This window comes from Crocodylus siamensis, chromosome 3, assembly GCF_052110815.1.
Source record: "Crocodylus siamensis isolate JL-2025a chromosome 3, ASM5211081v1, whole genome shotgun sequence".
Taxonomy (NCBI): domain Eukaryota; kingdom Metazoa; phylum Chordata; order Crocodylia; family Crocodylidae; genus Crocodylus; species Crocodylus siamensis.
In genome coordinates, this window is record NC_143397.1 from 234,802,624 (window position 1) to 234,808,833 (window position 6,210).

The 6,210-nt window shown below is 40.2% G+C and overlaps 1 long non-coding RNA gene across 1 annotated transcript in view; it reads right to left on the reverse strand.

The window, feature by feature from the left end:
• The window catches only part of LOC149869564 (uncharacterized), a 37,953-nt gene extending 33,414 nt beyond the window's left edge, over positions 1-4,539 (reverse strand). Inside the window, exon 1 of the long non-coding RNA XR_016441110.1 lies at positions 4,228-4,539. This is a non-coding gene — a long non-coding RNA (uncharacterized LOC149869564). The remainder of the gene's footprint in view (positions 1-4,227) is intronic.
• Positions 4,540-6,210: the final 1,671 nt, after the last annotated feature.

Genomic DNA, 6,210 nt, shown 5'->3' on the forward strand with positions numbered 1-6,210 from the left:
TGTGCTTCCAGCTATTCTGAAGCTGAATTCCATTTATGAACAAACTCTTGCAGTGTTTTAAGCTGCTGCAGCCATTCAGGCAAATCTTTCCTGCCATGCAGACCATAACTGCTTGTTCTCTTGCTGTTTGAATTGGCAGCCCCAGACAATATGTCCTCTGAGCCACTGACAGGAAAAGCAGCTCCTGAAAAAGGCAATACATACCACATTGGTCTGGTAAAAAAAAAGCCATTTGCAATGCTAGGAACTTTTTCACTCTTAAACATATGAGAAGATGGAAGAAAAGAAGTGAGAAAATGAGGGTGTGGATTGAGCCGGAGATGAATATTGCTGTTATAGAAGGTCTTTTTGAACATATGGCCTGCATCAACTCCTATTGAAATCAATGGGCATTTTTCCATCAGCTTCACTGGGAGCTGGATCAGACTTAAAGTAGATCAGTGGAAACCAATGGTGCTAAGCCCCTTGAAGAAATGGGCTGTGAGACTTCAGCTGATGTAAATAGCAGTAAGAGACGGAAAATTGTACATTTTCCATGTTATCCTTATTGTTCAAGAAAAGACAGAATAACTTGGGTTGTGGAAGAGCAGCTATGAACATGCTTTCAGACAGAGGTTGGATCGCAACCCGACAGCCACTAGAAGCCCTGTTCATTCCCCTCAGCACAAATCGCTTGCTGAAAAATATCACAGCCACTTTTTACTGCGTGCTCAGAAAGGTCTCAGGATGTCAGGCTCGCATGTACTCGGGAGGTGTGCCTGACAAGCACTTCCACATGGTACATGTGGAAAGGAAATAAGTTTTGTTTCTTAGCAGTGACTATGAAATTACCATGGAGATTCACCACAGAGACTCGAAAATGGGATTATTCACAATTCTACACCTCTTCCCTTCTTCCTACCCTGCACTGCTATTTGTTATGCTCTCCAATCCACACTATTTATACAAAACATAAGGAAAACAGTTTTGCTTTCATCAGCCTTTTGTTAGATAAGCTCTGTGACATTTGGGATGTTTTAATTATTTAGAGGTATTCATGAACCTTTCATTAAGCTCTTACTCAGGCAAAACATTCACTTGGAGCTTTGCCTGAGCTTGGGCTGAATGAAGGTTTTGGTCCTAGTTTGGATTTCATTTATGTTATAGCTTTGCTAGGTTTTTACTACTTCCCTGCTTTTGCTAACCATGTCAAAAGCTAAGACAAATTAATAAAGATCTATTAATTAGTGGATGCTATGCTACAGACTTTTGGCTTCGACTAAAGCCGTTGGTGTTTCTTTATTCAGAAAAGCTCTCAAGCATGTGCTTAATATTAAACTATATTAATATAAATAGACATTGCATCTGGTTATTTATATTTTCCATTTAAAATTTAAGTCTCAATGTTATTTTTTAAAATAAGGGTGTAGATTCCTAACTTCAAGGTTGTAGGTTGTGAATCCTAAGTGAAAGAAGGTCCTTAGCCTGAGAAAAGGGTGAGATGTAAGACACATCCTGTCTTCACATTTCCTTCTGGTTAAGTCTAGAAGCCTCTTCAATCAAGATAGCTTCCTACTCAGAGTGCTGCCAGGCTTCCTTCCTTAAGTACTTAACTCTTCCTTTGGAATATATATGGAGCCTAGAAGCTTACGTTAAGGCCAAGGCCCATAAAAATCAGGAATACAGTGTTTGCCACTGTGACACCTAAGTCTCTTTTAAGCCCTGTCCCCAAGTCACTTGGAAAAGTGGTACTGAAGTTCCTTGACCAGATAACTTCTCCAGAATATTTTGCCCTTATGTGTTTAGGATGGAGGAGGGGGGCATGAAACTGGTGTATAAAATGCCAAATGTTTCAGAGAAAGCCAAACAAACACTTGCTTTGACCTTTTCTCATAATATTAAAAAGCAGCTTTTAATGGAATAAGGGAAATATCTTTTTACATAATTCATATTGGACCAGTGAAATTCTTTAGCTGAAGATATAATAGAGGCAAAGAGGTTAAAAAGATACAAAAATAAGTTAGATAATTATATTTATAATGATAACATCCAGAGATGCAATAGAATGATTATATATCTATATATACACATATATAAACCCACATGCTTTAAGGCATAACCTTGTCACTGACTGACAGCATTAGAAAGTTCCTTATGTGAAGGTGGTATCAACAGGCCCACAGGGAGGTTTCTTTCACCTTGCTTAGAACACTAGTCTAGGACTAGGACTAGTCACTGGCAGAAGCTGGACTAGGTGGACTGCTGGCATAGCAATTCCTTCAGTCCTGCCTAAACTATTCTTTGCCACCAGGAGCAAAGGAGAGAAAGAGCCTGTAAAGCCCCACTCAATGAACACAGAAGGACAATGTGGATTTTGTGAAAGCATATGTAACTTCTCTCAGGCAAGTTGGAACAATTCATAGCTCTATAGGGTCTGTACAGACGTTACACTATATTCTCCTTAAGTGTGCCAAAGTGCCTTACAGCCATAACAAAACAGACATGCATGGCACAAAAGATGCTCTAAAAATGGTGGATCCCACTTTAAGTTCACCCTGGATGGATGTGTATTAACCTAAAGTGCTTTCCATTGGAGTGCTTTATCAAATATCTGTGCCAGATCCAAGCATGGGCTAACTTAAAAAGCAATCACCGCTATCCCATGCTGTGTTTTGCAGAGCTCCTGCGCTCTGCTGGAGCTCCAGGCTGGCCCCTCCCCCTCAGCTGTCACTGACCCAAGTCACTGACCTGGAGACCCCAGAGCCCTTCCCCTGCCACATCCCTGCCAGCCTGGTGCTCTGGCAGAGCACAGGAGCTTTGCCTGAGGCTAGAGCAGAGTCCAGCACAGTCTGGGATGGTGGTGATTATGCTCTAAATTAATCCTTAATGGGAACTGGCACAAACATTCGATGAAGGACTCTAAAAGAGAGCACTTTAGGTTAGTACACATTCATCCAGGGTTCACTTAAAGCAAGATCCACCATTTTTAGAGTACTTTATGTGCCATGAATGTCTGATTTTTGGCTGTTATGGCTAAGAGGGGCAGAGCTGGGGAGAGAGGCTGCTCTGGCAGCTTCCTGGGAGGCGTATGGGAGCACCGTCACCAAACGCCCAACATCTGCCTAGTTTACTCCCACTCTAACTTATTGAACTTTGAGTAAAGTGTGATAAGTTAGAGCATTTCTGCCAGGGGGTTTTCAAATGTCTGTACTTAGCCAAACTGATGATGCTGGGCTAGGAAAGAGAAGGAGCAGCTAAGAGTATTCCAAATATTAACTTTTGTATTCTCCCCTTCTGCACTGGAGATACCCAGTTTCTCTCTTCTCCTCTTTCTCTCAACAGATTCTAGGGGCAACAGCGACTGAGAGAATCCAGGAGCTCCTGTGTCAAGTAATTAGAGTTTCTGGAGCTGGTATGGGGGTCACAGTTTTCATATAGATAGCCTTGTGATCTTCAGACGTTGGTTACCCTGTTTCTTTCACAGAAAGAGGGGAGTTAACTCTATGATGAGATGCAGCATTTTCCTATTCAGATCAAAATGCAGGGCACATTCATTTTAAGTGTCAAATATTATAGAGCTATTGCATTAGAGCTGCCTTGCTTCCTGCTTTACATTTAAGTCTCAGTGTTGTATTTTTTTCTAGACAAATGCCAAATTGATAAAAGTCTGATTTTTCAGCACAGCTGTTCCAATTGAATCCTCAATGCTACAGTCATATTAAGAAAAAGAGAGTAGTAAAATGGTTGGAAAATATTTTCTTTCCGATTTAATATCCAGATTGTTGTGTGAAGGTCTCTAGTCTTTGTCTTGGCTTCCACTTGAAAACTGGGCATTGACATCTGCTAATCGCTAGCTTCTAAGGGAATTGTGCTTAAAACATACTGTATCTACTGTGCCAAATTTACTGTGCGTCACAAAGGCAAGATTGTTTTCTTCCTCCTGTTTTATATTCAGAGCTAAAACAAATTGGAAAGAGACTAGTGACTATCATGAGCAAGAAACTAAGAACAACAACACATATAATCAAATAACATTCAACTAAGGAATCTAGTTTAAAAAAAAAGAAAACAGTTAACAGCTGCTGCCTCAGAGCATCTCCACAGACCTCTTCTGATCTTCAACTCTGGACTCGAACTGAGATGAGCAAAGCATAAAATGTAAATGTTATTAGGAGTGCATTACATCCAGAACCCAAAAAGAAAAGTACTTCACAAGCTGCAAGTACCCTATAGCTACCAATAACTTACCACATATCGTACACACACCGGGGAATAATGGAGCATAGTCGAGTTAAAACAAAGGTGAAACAAAAAGACATTTCTTCACCTGCCAAGACCTGAGTTCAGTCTTCTGGGTTTCTTCTCTAACAGCTGATGACATCACTAGCACCTGAAGCAGAGCAGGGCATATGTTGTTTGCAGCTTGTCTAGCAGAAAGAAATGAAACTGGCAGGCAGAAATTCCTAACTTCTAATCTTGGCTCACTTTCAAAATGTAAAGAGATTTATGTCCAAGTCTAGACAACAAACTTACCGTGCCTCGCAGTGGCTCTCTTAGGTATGCTGCACAACTCCAGGCATGCTGCCTCCCTAACTGGAGGTTGTATAGCCATATCTGTGTGATGCCAGGAGAAGGCTATCTGTCACTGGCATTCAGCAGTGCCAGTTAGCCTGCCTTTCACGTCCCAAGAACATGACTACGTTGCTTCTGCTCCGCATGGTAACATGTATGCATCCATACAGTGTCTGAGGGTGCCACTGTTGAGCACATTAAGGTTTCAGTCTAAATGTGGCCTAACAATTGCAAAGGTTTGATTTGGCTCCTACATGCACAAGTGTTAATATGAATGGTATTCAACTGGTGTAAGTGAAAAGAGAATCAATGCCAAAGCTATTGCCTTTGGCATTTGGGAAGTCGTTATCTGCTGCTCTAGAGAAGTTTGCTTACTTTGAAATTTTTGTTTTCATCTTACCTTATAAAAATTCTTGTTCCTTTAAGATCTAATTATTAAAAAAAATTGGAGTGAAATTCGTGTCTATGCTAGATGCCTAAGCAGGCCTATGAACTACTCAGTGTTTCCTAATCCATAAAAAATTTTTCACTATTATGCTGGCTCTGTGCAAAAGGGAGAATTATACACCAGAATCAAAAATCCAGGCTTGTTGGGCGCAGACCAAATTAAAAGAATTTGTCCTTTGAAAATACAGTTTGTCTGCACACAGAGTAATGGTATGTGCATGGCTGTATATTTGTTCAAACAGCAGGCTTTGAGCTGCTCTTTATTTTTCAATGCTAGGTAAAGCTTCAGTCACAGGTTGCTCTCCTTCGGTCCCCTTGGTACTGAAAGACAGAAACAATGCTCAAGACACAATCAAAAAAGAATGTTAAGTAGCTGGTAATAAATGGTCATGAAACAGCTGAGGTAAACTGCCACACCTCCACCATAGTCAGTGAAGGTACACTGATTTATATCAGTTGAGAATCTGATCTATTAGCTCCATATTATAAAGATATAATACAAAATGGAGTAATTCAGTGTGGGTGTAACTCTGATTCCTATGCATTGGAATTTGCTTACTATGATAATGTATTAAATGTAAATACATGATGATAAAATAAATTAAAATTAAATGTTAAATGATGGAAAACCAATGTTAAATATGGACAACCAATATAGGAAGGCATACATTTTAAAATGCCATTTTCAGGGAAAAAAGAACATAAACACAAATAGTGCACTGTTTTAAGTTATCGGCAAAATTGTCACTCTAATGCAATTGTTACTCAAATGCAGTGGTATTTTTAGACCTTTTTAACTCAGTTGCAAAGAACTCAGAAAGACAACTGGTCAGAATGTTTTTTGATTGCAATGTGTTTGAAATATCTGGGGTTATTTTAGAAATCACAAGAATCAAAGCAAAGTAGGAAAGGGAGGAACTTCATAAAGACATCTAGTCCAGTATTTCTTAACCCATGGGGCATGACTCAATTTTGAGTTGCAAGAATAATTCAAAGGGTTGCAAGCAAGTCAGGGCACTGTGAGTCAGGCACCAGCCATCCCAGAGGGGTGTGGGTCGGGACAAGCCATTGATCTTTGCAAATGGATCCCAATGCAAAGAAGTTTGACAACCACTGAGCTAGTCCACCCCTGCTCAAGGCAGGATAATCCCTGGCAAAACCATCCCAGCCAAGTATCTGTCTAACCTGCTTTTGAAAATTTCCAGGGATGAA